The sequence below is a fragment of the Canis lupus genome, chromosome 35 (genome assembly GCF_003254725.2).
Source record: "Canis lupus dingo isolate Sandy chromosome 35, ASM325472v2, whole genome shotgun sequence".
Taxonomy (NCBI): Eukaryota; Metazoa; Chordata; class Mammalia; order Carnivora; family Canidae; genus Canis; species Canis lupus.
This window is the reverse complement of record NC_064277.1, coordinates 24,487,813-24,503,248: the sequence shown is the minus strand read 5'-3', so window position 1 is coordinate 24,503,248 and position 15,436 is coordinate 24,487,813. Positions and strand designations below refer to the sequence as shown.

General features: G+C 42.7%; 3 non-coding genes across 3 annotated transcripts; 1 reads left to right on the top strand and 2 right to left on the bottom strand.

The window, feature by feature from the left end:
• Window positions 1-290: 290 nt before the first annotated feature.
• Window positions 291-378, bottom strand: TRNAY-GUA (transfer RNA tyrosine (anticodon GUA)). Its single transcript is given in 2 exon segments — window positions 291-326; window positions 342-378. It is a non-coding gene; the product is annotated as a tRNA-Tyr (tRNA).
• Window positions 379-3,720: 3,342 nt separating this feature from the next.
• On the top strand, window positions 3,721-3,793 carry TRNAA-AGC (transfer RNA alanine (anticodon AGC)). The gene has a single exon. It is a non-coding gene; the product is annotated as a tRNA-Ala (tRNA).
• A 1,761-nt stretch (window positions 3,794-5,554) lies between these two features.
• TRNAY-GUA (transfer RNA tyrosine (anticodon GUA)) lies at window positions 5,555-5,644 on the bottom strand. Its single transcript is given in 2 exon segments — window positions 5,555-5,590; window positions 5,608-5,644. It is a non-coding gene; the product is annotated as a tRNA-Tyr (tRNA).
• Window positions 5,645-15,436: the final 9,792 nt, after the last annotated feature.

The window sequence follows — 15,436 nt, the reverse complement described above, 5'->3', positions numbered from 1 at the left end:
ATAACAGGCCCCTTCAGGGACCCCCAGGGTAACCGGGGGCCCCTACTCCCCAGGGGCGCGCCCCCTTGGAGCTGCGCTGCGCAGAGAGGTTGCGGTTCGCGCCGGACTAGTAGGACCGAGACGGCTGGGACAGCGGCCCGCGGACCCGCCGCGGATGTATTTCGTGCTCGTAAATAAGAGAGGTGCCCGCGTTCCTGTTTGAGCGGAAAGTCCTCTGTAGACGCGCCAGAAGGTGGGGTCAAGGGTTACGGCGGCTTCCCCGGAGGAGCCCGGCATCTCCAAAATTGTCGTCCTTCGAGCCGGATTCGAACCAGCGACCTAAGGATGCCTCATTGCTCCATCTACAGTCCTCCGCTCTACCAACTGAGCTATCGAAGGACCCCGGAAGGGCCTCTTGCAGGATTGCTGAAATAATGTCTATCCGGAGGGTTGCCGTGTTGGTAACGTTCAGATTCGCTTCTAAAAGTGCAACTTTGAGCTGTCTTCTTAGATACCGAGTGTATTTTCTATAATGAACTGGGTCATGGCCATGGCTTTAGAAATACATGAAATTCATTGGGTTGTACATCTCAGACGTTAGGATATTACTTATGTCTATCTCAAGGAAAAAACCCAAAGGGTACCCATCCCATGTCCTCTTACCCTAGGAATAGCATAGCTCAAAGTAATGCCCTGGGTTACACCCGGCTTCCTTCCTGCTCTCTGGTGACTTCCTTCTTCTCTCAAAAGCGTCAGTTTGTTCAGTAAGTGTTATAGTTGCCATAAATACAGACAACTAGGCTGAAGATCTCTGGGTTGGGAACAGAGCAATGCCTGGCATTTTGGTACACTGCAGTACTTCATTCTGAAAGTCTAATGGGAAATCGTGTGTATTCATAATGCCAGCGGCAAAAAATTTGGAGTGTTGAGTGTGTGCACGTGTGTGTGTAAATTTTTTTGTTGTTGATGTTTGGGTGGTTCATATTATATTGCGTAATTATAGTAGAGCAATTAAAATGAAACACAAATCCTGAAAATTATTAAATGGAGATATAAATATTCCTTTTCAAAGTTCAATCATTCAACGTTGAAGTTCAACATAGATTCATCAGTTTCCTTGCATCTGCTGCAGAAATAGACACAGATGGAGAAGATACTACACTATCTGGAGCAAATATGTATACATTTTCCTTTGTAATATATTTAAGGAAAAGATTAAGTGGATTTCTGTATAAAATATCTGTACTTATTAAAATAAAATTTCTACAAAATTATATTATTGAAAACATTCCAAAATTTTCTTCAAACAGCACTCACCAATGCCTATTAGAAATGTTGAAAGCACATGGTTGCTCTTGAACTTAGTCATTAGGTCCTTTTCTGTGAGAAACTCAGAGAATAGGACCTAGTGACTTTTTTCAGTGTTTCTAGCCTGATAGAAAATTCACAGCTAGAGGAAAAATAATCTTAAGAAGTGGACTGTTTCTCTTGACATTATTAGGTGTCCTGTCCATGCCTTGAAACCCAGTGGAAAATAGCCAAGTTGCCAGCAAGTGACAGGATTTCAGAGTGCTGCAAGATTCATTACTGGGGTAATGAGGCACAGGAAGTCCACAGAAGGGAAACAGGAATGTATAAGCCCACTCTCCCCTGCTCCCAGGCTTGCATTCTTCTTCTAGCTTCCTCCTGCCAAAGCCTAACATGGGGTGGGGGGGCCTCCATAATGTGGTATACAGAGCTCCTGCCTCACAAGGCAGATTGAAAAATGATTATTGTCTTAGTCTGCTCAGGCCACTGTGACAAAGTATCACAGGCTGGGTAACTTTAACAATGGAAGTTAATTTTTCTCACAGTTTTGAAGGCTGGAAGTCCATGGCCAACGTGATGGCCATTGGGTTCCTGGTGAAAGCACTCTTCTTGGCTTGTGGATGGTCATCTCCTGGCTGTGTCTTCACGTGGCAGAGTGAGCTTTATAAGGGTCTCCCCTTATAAAGACACTAACCCTATGATATCAGGGTTAGTGCTCTACCCTTACAACCTTATTAATCTTAATTACTTTGCTATTCCAAACACAGTCATATTGGGGATTAGAGCTAAAAACATTTGAATTTTGGAGGGAACACAACTCAATCCAGAGCAGAGAGCTTAGAGTTGAGTCAATGGTTTAACAACTGGTGAAGCTTCTATGTGAACTTTAAAATAATATTCTTGATTTTCATTTAGTACCTGTGGAAACTGAGTGTTGGAAAATGTAATACCCAATTCGGTATTACTGGAAACCAGCACTCCCAGCTCACGATTGAAAGTCCCCAGACAAACCAGTCACTTCCAGCTGAGTTGTGCCAGTGCCCCCATGGATCTGAGCTACGTCCTGTCACTAAATTCTGCACCTGCACCCCTAATAGAGTCATTGAAAATAAATAGGGAGGGAAAAAATGAGTGGAGGCCCAACTGACTTGCGTCTGCAGCCAGGCAAATTCTGTCCAGGGAAGAGTAAGTAGAAAGCACGCAGGTGATGGAGAGATTCAGGGTAAGGCTGACCTTGAGCCAAATCTTGAAACGAATGGTGGGTTTCTACACACACATAGGACACCTGAGTTGTGGACTCTCTGGTCTAAGTTGTGAGGAGGAAGGTAGGTGGAAGGTTTTGTCCCTCAGAAAGTTATTCATCCCTTTTAATCAGTCGTGATTGCAATGAAAAAGAAAAAAAAAAAAGAACAAACGTAAAGGGTATTTTAAGGATCTCAGAAATGCCTGCTCTGCATAGAGACATAGAGTCACTTTCTTGAATGAGTTGTTTCTCCTCCATTTGAATTTTGATCACTTGCTTTCAATGTCATTAAGAGTAAAAATAACACTAACCCAAAAAGAGGAAGTCTCCCACGATGGGATATTAGGGCAAGAAACAGTTGAAGGTTTGGATGTTGGTTGAAGGCCTTCAGATGGCTTTCTGGAATGTGATGGGTTTCTGGCAATGCCCAGCGAGTCCTCCTCTCCAGAGCGAGCTCCCAACAGTAACCAGCACCAAGTACCCAATAGGTCCAGTAAAAGTAAAAGACACGGCTACCACCTTTGTCTTTTTGCAAAGACTCTGCATCTAAGCCTGCAGTCATAATTATCTTAGCATCCTAGTAATGTTTTCCTTAGAAAAAAACAAACTTGTTACACCCTTTGATCAAAACCGGGACTGCAGAAGCCAGAATGAAGAAGAAATTAACTGGGACGCGCGCCCCCTCGTGCCCATGTGTCCACAGGCGATGATTTTAAAAAAGAAAAGAAAAGAAAAAAAAAAAAAAAGCCAGGCAGGGATAGATGTAGGGACTTTGGAAAATCTGTTTCTCGGGCCAGCTGAGTCAACGAGTGGAAAATTTAGGGGTGCAGGGATTGTCGGGAACTACTGCGAAGGCCAAAGCCGCGCCTCATTGCTCGAGAAACTTGGTTTTCCCTCCTGGATGCGCCTGCAGCTTTCTTCCGGTCCCGTTTCCTCAGATAGGAACCCAGGGTTAAACTCTCGCCCAGTTTCTAAGACTAGCGTTTCTGAGGATTCCCTGGCCTGGACTCCGCCTGCACTCCCGGGTCTTCCCGACAGGATCCAGACCCGTAGGGCAGGTTGTGGGTGGCTCGGAGGAACATCACCCCGGCTGCAGTCTCGCGCTTCGTTCGCGCCCAGTACTAACAGGTGGCGCCTGAATCACCTCCAGGTATCTAAGGGAGTGAGAAAGGCGCGGCGGCATCTCGGGTGGGGAATTAGCTCAAATGGTAGAGCGCTCGCTTAGCATGCGAGAGGTAGCGGGATCGATGCCCGCATTCTCCAATTTTAGGCTTTTTCAAACAGGACCAGCATAAAGCTTGGCCAGGTCCCTAATAGGGATGGCCTTTCCTTCAAAAGCCACGCTCTGGTGTCTTGTCTTCGGACAGTGCTGGGATAGGCATGGCTAAGTTCTTTATGGAGGATTTCTCAAACGTTTTGCAGATTTGAATATCAGTGTCTGCCAAGTGGATTTACACGTCTAGATTTATTTATGCATTAATATTATATTTGCATTCGCAGAATCTATTTCCCACATGTCCCATCTATTGAGGGCAACCTGAAGTTCTTAAAACTGTGACGAATGATTCCCATTTCTTAATGAGATGGTGAAGAGCCAGATAATATGTAGGTATGTTGGAGATTTGTTTTCGAAACATGCATTTTTCCTCTTCTGGGGTGGTCTTTGGAGGTGGTGGTGATAATGCTGATACTGATACTGGACTATGGCAGTATACTGGAGTATGGCCCAATTATGGGAGATGGAGGACCTCTATGGTGTTTTGGGGAGAAGCTCAGACCAGGACTATCTAACAAATTTTGCATCCAAAGCCCAAATATTATCCTTGAAAAGAAAATTGAACCATTTTTCTTCTTTATTCTTTTGTCCCAATTTGTTTTCAAAAAGCAAGAAGTGACTCAGGAGCTACCATTTTAGACCAACCTTCAGCCCTTAATAGGGGTAGTTTCCAATACATTTTAGGGAGTGGTTCTCAAACCACTACCCCAATTCGAGACATTCTGACCTACATCAAAGTTTGAGAATCATTAAAGAGTAAGAGTTCTGAAACATAGTAAGGAAAATACAAAACATTATCAAGGACAAAATTCTCACACAGCTTTTTAAACTCTGGTCTAATATATTTGTAGCTGAGAACTCTTCCATGGTGCTTAGTATCACATTTTTGAGACAGGGTACAAGTGTGATTAATGTATCTTAATGAGATTGACCCAAAATTAGCAAATGCTTTCTATTGTTAAGAGAAATCTCTCTTTTGAGCTAATTCCCAAAATGGGTAGAAAATCCTGCCAATCCCCCTGTCTTGTCTGTTATTTGTAATTCTAAAATTTTTGTTTGTCTTGTATCTATGGTCCTCAAACCTTGCAGCCCAGTAATATCATCTGGAAGTTTTTAAAACTACCAATGCCTAGATCCCATCTCCAAACTATCCAAGCAAAGGTGCGTTGTAAAATCTGCCCAGGTAACTCTGTATCCACCGACTTTCTTAGCCAGGTTGAAAACCACAGTTACATTTAAAAAAAGAAAAGAAAAAAGAAAACCACAGTTACATAAGTAAACAGAGAAGGGGGAGTAGTGCCCCTGAATTTCATACCACCCCCGAGCCTTCTTCACCTGGAAAAACCCCTTTCCAGAGACTCGGGACTCCGAGCCCACCAGGAGGCGCGCGTGTTCCACCAAGTACCCGCCGGTCGCGGCCTTCCGGCCGGGGTCCCGGATCGCGGGAAGGGAGAGCGGAGACGCGTCTGCCGACCCCGAGCCCCGCTGGGCCGCCTCTGCTGCGCCTGGTCAGGGACCGGTATTTCTCGGCGGCCCGCAGCTATCCTGTATGGAAAGTATGGGGCTGAAATGAACTCTGATCGCGCGGTGTTAGTCATTGTTCCAGAAATGGAAAAAAAATGTTTAAATTGGACTCGCTGTCCATCGGGATAGTCTTAGTAGATGAGCATCGAGGATATATGTATATGTAGCTAGAATACACCATTTCAGGGTGGAGGTTTAAAAAAAAAAACCCGCAAAACTTGAACTCCTTCGAGCCGGATTCGAACCAGCGACCTAAGGATGGCCGTGCGAGCTTCCACTACAGTCCTCCGCTCTACCAACTGAGCTATCGAAGGAATCACACCGCCTGCTCTTCTCGCAGCAGATGCCATCTCTGCGCAAGGTTGGGCGTCTGCAGGCGCTGATGGCTCGATTTAGCTGCGTTGCTCACAGGTCTGCCTGCCCCAGCCGCGTCCACTTTTTTTTTTTTTTTTCTTTTTAAAATATAATCCAGCAACCTCACGGAAGTGACACTCAAAGGTACACTGCCCCCGACGAAGAAGAAAACGGGAGCATCCGCTGGTTTGCATAAAGGACAATAAAACAAGGAGACACAGGAACGGATAAGACCTGAGCAATGAGCATCTTTTATTAGGAGGAATGAAGGGAGTCAATATTGACTCAACCTACAAACAGGATTTGAAATACTTCAGTCTACAATTCTAACAGGATAATTAACAGGAGGGGGAGGAGGACGAGGAGATGCTGATGGAAGAGGAGGGGGAAGAAAAGAAGTGTAGGGTTAAACTCTCCCAAACCATACCAAAAAGTTCTTGGATACTAGTCTTCGTAGATAAGCCAGACCAACACACTAATTCTAAACCCAGCAAAAGTCTATCCATAAGGAACTAAAACAATGTTTTTGAATTCTCTATGTTAACACAAGGTAGAAAGTCATGTCATTCAAATACTAGTTAATTTTGCAAAATGTGAGATTTTAGTTTAGTTTTCTGGGACTGTCTGAATCTCAAAAGGTCTATTATTCTCTGTTAATGGAATCGATCCGAAGTGGCCTCCGACATGAAGAATGTTTTATTCTTCACGTTCCACTAAACCTCATTCAATTGTCCTATAAGGGAGCCATACACACAGAGCAAACGATCCTCCTTGTGCAAGTAGATCATTAAGACCATCTGTGACACAAAGAAACATTTCTCTTTTCCGAATAAGAATTAAAAGCGAGTTGCTAATCCTTTAATTTGGCCATTGACCTCCTCAAGTCTTTATGAAACATCTATTTGAAGAGGGGTCGGTCTGAATGAATTAAATATAAAATTTTACCTCCTCCTCAAGCCCCACTGACTAAATAAGTTATTTTGTAGATGTAGTATTATCCATCTTGTCAAAGTACACCTTTCAAAAAGTTAAATGCATGATCCTTCCTTATACAGATTTTTTTTTAAAGTCCTTCATTTTGTTCCGCTGCACATTTGGGGAGATTCAGAGATAAAGAAGACAGGCCTTAAGGAAGCCCTGACGAAGGGGGGCGGGGCGGAGGGCAGGGGGAAGGTACAGGAGATTTGGGGGATTCTGAGATGCGTATATACATCCTGTATTCTTGCAGGTGAAGAATCTTGCCTGAGTCACATACATGATTCTTTTCTCTATATTTTCAAAATAAACTATATAATTCCACGTGAACACGGGAAGAAGCAGAAAAGTGTGGGTGTCCCATAGTTTTTCTCCTTCGTGAGTATCCTTGGACGCAGGTAGGAGAGGAATTCGAGTCCTGCCTCCGCACGCTCTGCCCGGTCCCTGCACCCAGCGAGAGAAGAGCGGGGGGGGCGCGGGCTCCGGGCCCAACAGAGGGGGCGGGGCGCGGCGCCGGTGAGGGGGGCGCGGGTAAGCGCGGGCGGGAGTCTGGAGACTGGGGTGCAAGGGCTCGCGGCACCTCCAGAAAACCACAGCGCGTGGGGGTGCCCCTCGGCAGGAAGCGTCTCCAGTGGGACCGCGCCGGTCTCCCACCTGCAGGCACTCGCCCCCTCTTCCACCTTCCTCGGCTTCTGGGTCTGTTCCCCCTCCGGGCGCCCCCCTCTCCCCGGGGGAGGGCACTGCGCGAGGGAGCAGAGGGCCCCGGCGCGCCGCGGCCTGGTGACTGGGGCGCGACCCGAGTCTGCGGAGGGCCCGGGCTGCTGGGCTCCGCCCACCCCTCACGTCGCCCCGCCCCGCGGGAGCTGCGCCGAGGGCTCCCCCGAGACGGTTCCGCGGGGCGCTGTGGGCGGCGGGCCTCCTCCATCCGCTGAAGGTCCCTTGATTTTAAGTGGGGCCCGAGCTGCCGAACCTCAGGTCGCCCCTTCCTTGGTCTCCTCGGTCAGGCTCAGTGAGCACCTGCCGGCCAGGCCCGCGAGGTTGGAACCGGTGCCGGCGGCCAGGTGCAGGGGGGCTCAGGGGGGCACACGCGGCGCCCCGCTGTGAAGTGTGTCCTAATGCTTACTGGGTTGTAATACTTCAAAAAATAGATACATACGACCTTCTCTATAGGCAAGGCCGGTTTAACACGATTTAAAAGTAAATACCGAATCACCGTGGTAGAAATTACAGCAACACGGCAGATTATTTATCAGTGTGTATGATGCAATGGAAAGAACAAAGGCTTGGAACCATTTGGTTCCATTTGGTTCCAAAAATGTTGCTCAGTCTGATGTCAGGGAAATTACTACATATTACTACCACTTTTTTTTAAAGTTCAAGTAGAATTAGCAGTGTTATGTTAGTTTCAGGCCTACAACATGATTCAACATTACTCATTGCTCAGTATGGAGCAAGTGTAGTCACCATCTGTCACCAGACATTAGCACAATATTATTGAGTCTATTCCCTATGCTGTACTTTTCATCTCCTTGACTTAATTTTGTAACTGAAAGTTTGTACCTCTTAATTTTCTGTATCTATTTCACTCATTTCCCCCACCCACCTTCCCCTGGCAACCACTGGTTTGTTCTCTGTATTTACAAGTCTGCTTTTTTGTTTGTTTTCGTTTTAGATTCCACATATAAGGGGAATCATGTGGTATTTGTCTTTCTTTGTTGACTTATTTCACTTAGAATTATACTCTCCAGGCCCATCCATGTTGTCATAAATGACAAGATCTCATTCTTTTTTTATGGCTAATGTTCCATTGTACATATATGTATATACCACATCATCTTTATCCATTCATCTATTGATGGACACTTGAGTTGCTTCCATATACTGGCTATTGTAAATAATGCTGCTGTAAATGTAGGGATGCATACATCTTTTCAGATTAGTGTTTTCATTTTCTTTGGTTTAGTACCAGTAGTGAAATTGACTGGATCATAGGATAGTTCTATTTTTATTTTTTGAGGAAATTTCATATTGTTTTCCACAGTGACCACACCAGTTTACATTCCCACCAACAGTGCAGTAGGGATCCTTTTTCTCCATATTCTCACCAACACTTGTTATTCCTTGTCTTTTTGATTCTAGCCATTCTAACTGGTGTGAAGTGATACCTAATTATGCTTTTGATTTGCATTTCTTTGATGATCAGTAATGTTGAGCATCTTTTCATGTGTCTGTTGACCACTTATATGTCTTCTTTGGAAAAACGTTGATTTGGGTTTTCTGCCCATTTTTAATCTGATTGTTTTTTGGGTGTTGAGTTATGGAAGTTCTTCATATATTTTGGATATTTGCCCCTTATCAGATATGTCATTTGCAAATATCTCCTCCTATTCAGTAGGCTACCTTTTCATTTTGTTGATGGTTTCCTTCACTCTGAAAATGCTTCTTGCTTTGGTGTAGTCCCAATTGTTTATTTTTGCTTTTGTTTCCCTTGCCTGAGGAGACATATCTAGAAAAATCTTGCTCAGTCTGATGTCAGAGAAATTACTACATATGTTTTCTTCTAGGAGTTTTATGGTTTCCTATCTCACATTTAGGTCTTCAATCCATTTTGAGCTTATTTTTGTGTGTGGTGTTCATTCTTCTACATGTAGCTGTCCAGTTCTCCCAGCACCATTTACTGAAGAGACTTTTTCCCATTGTACATTCCTGCCTCTCTTGTCATAGATTAATTGGCTCTATATATATCTGTGGGTTTATTTATGGGCTCTCTATTCTGTCCTATTGATCTATGTGTCTATTTTTGTGCCAGTGCCATACTGTTTTAATATGATTATTACAGCTTTGTAGTATACCTTAAAGTATGTATGTTATACATATATGTTATATGTTAATATATATATACATATGAACTATATGGAGTTGTGATATCTCCAGCTTTGTTCTTCTTTCTCAAGATTGCTTTGGCTATTTGGGATCTTTCATGGTTCCATACAAATTTTAGTGCATTTTGTTCTAATTCTGTGAAAAATGCTGTTGGTGTTTGATAGGGATTGCATTAAATCTGTAGATTATTTTAGGTAGTATAGACATTTTAACAATATTAATTCTTCTGGTTGATGAGCATGGACTATCTTTCCATCTGTCTCATCTTCATTTTTTTTCATCCGTATTTAATTGTCTTCAGAGTATAGGTCTTTCACTTCCTTGGTTAAGTTTATTCCTAGGCATGTTATTCTTGGTGAAATTGTAAATGGGATTATTTTCTAAATTCTCCTTCTGCTACTTCACTATTAGTGTTTAGAACACTTAGACCACTTTTGAATCCTATCTCTTTCTAGCTGTGTGACCTAACTTCCTTGTGCCCTATGCAAAATGGGGATGATGACAATAAAGATAGTATGGATCTTTAGGGGTATTGTTGTGGATAACAAATGAAATAACATTTGTAAAGCAAATTGCATGGGGTGTACTGCTCAGTCCCACCCCTACTGGGTCAAGCAGGGGGAACCCCCACAGGGTGCTTTGACAAATTTCTATCTGGGCCCCACCTTTGGGTAATTCAGAATGGAAACTTCCAGAATATACCATCTGAATCATAAGGGTATCAGTTTAATCCTTAAAACAACAGGTCCCAAACAATGTCACAAAAAATACAGGTACATAATTTAGACTACGTAAGTGATCAGATTTGAGTGAGATTAAGTAAGGAAGCTTTCCTAGATGGAGTGAAATTCTTTATATGGGAATTTTGAAGAAGTGATTGATAACAAAATCACTTTTGACAAAAAGTAGAGACATATGTAAGCAAGGTCTAAAAGTTACTTGATTTTTTTTTTTTAACATTGGGCTCAGTAGTCATAATTGAATGAAAAGTCAGCTATTGGAGTTTTAAGACCAAAATTAATGAAAAGCAGCAATATATACACAACAGTGACCTTTATATTCACAAACACGTATTGGGCACTGACTATCCAGGTGTCATGTGTGCTATGTGCTTGGAACACACAGTGTTAAATAAGACACTCTCTGTCCCCAGAAGCTGTCAAAATGTAAAAGCCCACAGAACAAGTTTGAGTGGGCCATAGAGTTAATGGTTGTAGCTTTGAAGGTTTGACCCGAAAGTGTGGTATTTAAGTTAATGGAACCTTTGTGGTTGGACCAAACTTTAATAAAAGTGTATTATTCTACTATTATAAACACTTGTTTTTTAGAAAAAGTCCTGGAATTTCTTGAACTCTTGACTTCAGTTGATTATGCAAGCATGTGCTGAGACACAGGTAGTGAAGATGACTGGGCAAGGCAAAGCTAAACTAATTCTACTTGCCAACACAGGCCCTGCCTTAAGGTAGATCATTTTACCTGTAGTACACTGTATAGATTGATTGCAAATATCTTATATAAAGTCTGTCATAAGACGGCGAAAATACCAACAGATGTAAGTATTTCCAGGAGTTTCTCAAATTAAAATTTAACATTATTTTCCCTTGAGATTTTGTTTTAATTGATTTGTAACTTCTTCCTCCAGGATTTCCAGAAGCAGTATTACTTGGAAGTGTAAGCTTGAAGAAAGGAAAAACAGAGTTAGGAATGTAAGAAAAGTAAAGGTAAAGTCTATGAAACTTTGCTAGACATTAGATAACTGTCAGGAAAAAAAAAAATTTAACATGTCCATACTTGGACATGTTAGGCATGTCTTGCCTGATAGGCACTAGGCATTACATACTCTTTACTGAGGTCAGGGACTTTCTGGGCTGATGTGTTTCTAGTTAGCTCTTGACCATAGAGATTGCATGGAATCTTCAGTGTGGTGAGTTCCTTATAAGTGGTCATTGTTATTAGTGCTCCATAAAGAAATCTTAGTGAATAAAAGAATGGTCATATATAGCTCTTATGACACTATATGAGGCAGGAATTAATATTCTCAAAGGGGTAACTGGTCCAAGATTTTATTGCTGAGAAATAGTGTCACAGTCTATTCTGATGTCAGACAATCTGTGTGCTAGCTTAACCTATTGATGCTGAACACAGCAATACGTGCACGGAGAGAATCGGGGAGTTTGGCAGATTGGTCTAGAGAAAAAGTACAACACAGAGAACTGTGAGAGGACTTTGAGTTGCAGATAAGTTTGGTGAAAGTTTGGTAATGTAAATGAAAGCTGAATGTGAGAACTCATTATCTGATTGTCCCCAACCCTCTTGGCTACATTGCCTTTCCTTTCATGCAGTCTTAGAGCAGGGTCTTCTCCCTGGAGAAGCTTTGTTGCAATATGGCTCTCCCAGGCCTGTTCTGACTCCTCTGTGACCCTGTGACTCGGGGCAAGCCTGTTAGCTGGAACAGGTCCCCTTCACCTCCCGTTCTTTTTTCACACCTACTGAGTCATTAGTTAAGATCTGTGGAAAGTAATTTCTTGTCTTCTACTTGGATTCTTATAGGTGTCTAGAAGAGGTATCCCTTTTATGATCTCCTTTTATTTTATGGTTTTCCCTTTCCAAAGCCTACTTTGAGTCTATTGTTTCCACATTGAACGCGGATATATTTCGTTATTTTATTTTATTTTATTTTATTTCATTTTATTTTATTTATTTGAGGAATAGAGAGCAAGAGAGCCCAACAGGGGGAGTGGCAGAGGGAGAGGGAGAGGGAGAAGCAGACTCTTTGATGAGCAGGGGGCCCACCATGGGGCCCAATCCCAGGACCCCAGGATCTAACCTCAGCCAAAGGCAGACGCCCAACCAACTGAGCCACCCAGGCACCCCTGAACACTGATATATTTCCTATGAGGGGGCTGAGAGGGATTCAGGCATTATGCCCAAAGGATGATTTGTATGCATTGACAGCCCTTACACGTGTTATCCTGATTCTCATAACATTATGAGTTAAATACACAGAACAAGTATTAGACCCCTTTTAATGGGTCACTGAGATTCTGAGAATTCCATTGGTTTGTCTAGCACCAGGAGACTTCCAAGTGACACAAAACTGTGTGTATCTAACACCTAACATCTTAACCCTTGGCTCAGTGTTATTTTCATTCTCTCTTTCCACCCATTTGCTTTTATACCAACCAGCGCAGAACTGCATTAAAAGGTATGGTGTGCCATTCTTTTTTATATAATAGGTTCATGCAGCTAATCAAATTCATCCTATTTTTACTCTTCCCTTGTAGAAGGACTACAGTGAGTTCTGTGGCTCAGTGGCTAAGGTCAGTGTGTACCACGATGGTGGCAGTGGCATCAAATTGGGTCCAGCTTTGTGGACAAGTACTACAGAGTTTGGCTCTCATTGATCCACATATTGGTGCCTTAAGAAATCGTGATAAAAATGCAGTTACTATAAGATATGCATTTTGTGTTCCTTTACGTGATGGTCATTCAGGTGGGGACACAAGAGAAATCACAGGGGAGGCTCAGGAAAACAAAAGTTTATTCTACTCACGGGCTCTAGAGCCAGAAAGTACTGTACACAGTGTAGGTTCATGTGGGGAAGCTCCAGGGTGGTCAGGAGGCAGAACCAGAAGTAGGGGACATCTAGACAAAACAAGGCTCAGTAAACAGAAAATTGGCTAACGTGAATAATTTTGATGGTCTCTAAGTAATGGGATGGTCCCTAGTTGCCTTGCACCTGGCTCTGGGATGATCCAATCAGTTCATGATCCAATTTCTCCAATTATCCCAAGAATATCTTTTATATATTTATTTGGTAAATGAGAATTCAATATAGAATTACTCATTACATTAGGTTGTAATGCCTCCAGTCTCTTAATATTCTTATAACCCTGACTTTTTGAAGGTGATTTGTCTTCTGGAAAGTCCTGCATTCTGGACTTGTCTCATGGTTTTGTTCAACTTGCTCTACTTTTTTTCCTACAAATCAGAAGTTAAGTCTAATTAAGTCTAACTTTATTAGATTCAAGTTAAACTTTTTTAGGGACAAGACTCCATAAACGAGGCTGATATTTCATATGGCAACACATCAGGAGGTGACCCAAATAATTTCAATTTTCATTTTAGATCACCTTCCCAGACATGCCTAACTTTTTTGGATGCTATTTCTTCCACTCAGATCCAAGGATTATTCACAGAAGCATAACCAATGGGGGTAGTGCTTTTCCTTAATGAGATGTGTGTGATGGGCTCTGACGGGCTCAAAAGAACGAGTATTAATTTAACCCTCAGATTACAACATTAACGGATTGGTTCCTTGTTCTTTGTTACATGACAGTTGGGGCCTCTTTCCCAGAGGCTTTACCCTCTAACCCAGTTGTGTGTGCAGATCTCTGAGCTGCAGTCCCTGATACTGGCTGACATCATTCATTACATTTCCCTTTTTATTTCACAATCAGAAAATGATACTGTATTTTCTTTCTGGAATGCCAAGGGGGTTGTCCTCTGGAGCTGCTGGTGCAGATGACCTCTCTTGAGTAGGATATTTCCTTGCTACCTGGCCTATGGTCCAGCCTCTGCCAGGTTTCCAGGTCTGCCCTGGAAACAGGAGTAAGCTCCTACTTTACTGTACTTTCTACTCTGCTCACCTACCCAAGGCTTCCAGAAGCACACGTGGCTGTACAAATTGCTGTTGATCTCTTTCCCTGAACAGGCTAACCTAGAACCTTATATTCACAACATTGTGATTTTGTCTCCCTTTGATTTTTTTCAGAGACTCACCTCTCAAGTTTGAATTTATCTTTAAGCTCACATAGCTTGGTAGGCAGCCCCTCAAATTACTGATGTCTGGCATTTTTTTTATATCTGGCTCAATCCAGTACCATTCAAGCTCTAGTTAAGAACAGAGTCTGTGCATTCTACTTCTAGATTATCTGTCCTGAGGAAAAGCTGCTGTAAGATGGCCTTTTAGGTAATTTAGTAGTATTTATTATACAGTGTTAAATGTATAAAATATTGTGTCAAGGGAAACCTGGGTGGCTCAGTGGCTGAGTGTCTGCCTTTGGCTCAGGTTGTGATCCCAGGGTCCTGGGATCGAGTCCACATTGGGCTCCTCTCAGGGAGCCTGCTTCTCCCTCTGCCTATGTCTCTGCCTCTGTGTGTGTGTGTCTCATAAATAAATAAATATTTTTTTAAAAAAAAGATTGTGTTAAGTGTCATAAAGACAATGCAGCTAAATCATTCATTCAACAAATATGTGAGTACTTACTATGTGCCAGAGAAGTTTCTGAATTCCAAATGTCACCTAGTGTTTTGGGTGTTTTTTTTTTGTTTTTTTGTTTTTTGTCCCCCTGCTATGAACTGAATTGTGTCCTCCCCTCCTGCAAATTCATATGTTAAAGCTTTACTAAAGTTTACACTGAATCCCCTGTGTGGGTGTATTTGGAATATAGAAGTAATTAAAGTTAAATGAGGTCATAAGGGTGGAGCCCTGATGCACTAGGGTTAGTTTCCTGACAAGAGAGGGCTCACCCCTCTCTTCCACATGAGGACACAATGAGGAGGCATCTTCAAACCAAGAAGAGAGCTCTTACTAGAAGCTGAACAGCTGGTACCTCAATCTTGAACTTCTCAGCCCCAGAACTGAGATAATAAATTTCTGTTGTTTATGCCATCCAAGGTATGGTGTTTTGTTTTGGCAGCCCAGGAATAATAAGACACCCCACCTGCCCAACACTCTTTCAAACCTCCTTTCATCAATGACTCCTTTGCAGCTAATATGTTATATCAAAGGAGTTAGGTTAGCTGGTGCTCAGGACAAGGCTCAGGGACAGCTTTGGCCTTGGAAGTGATGCCACAGGTCTTAGGTTCAGAAATTCAATTTTTAAATATGT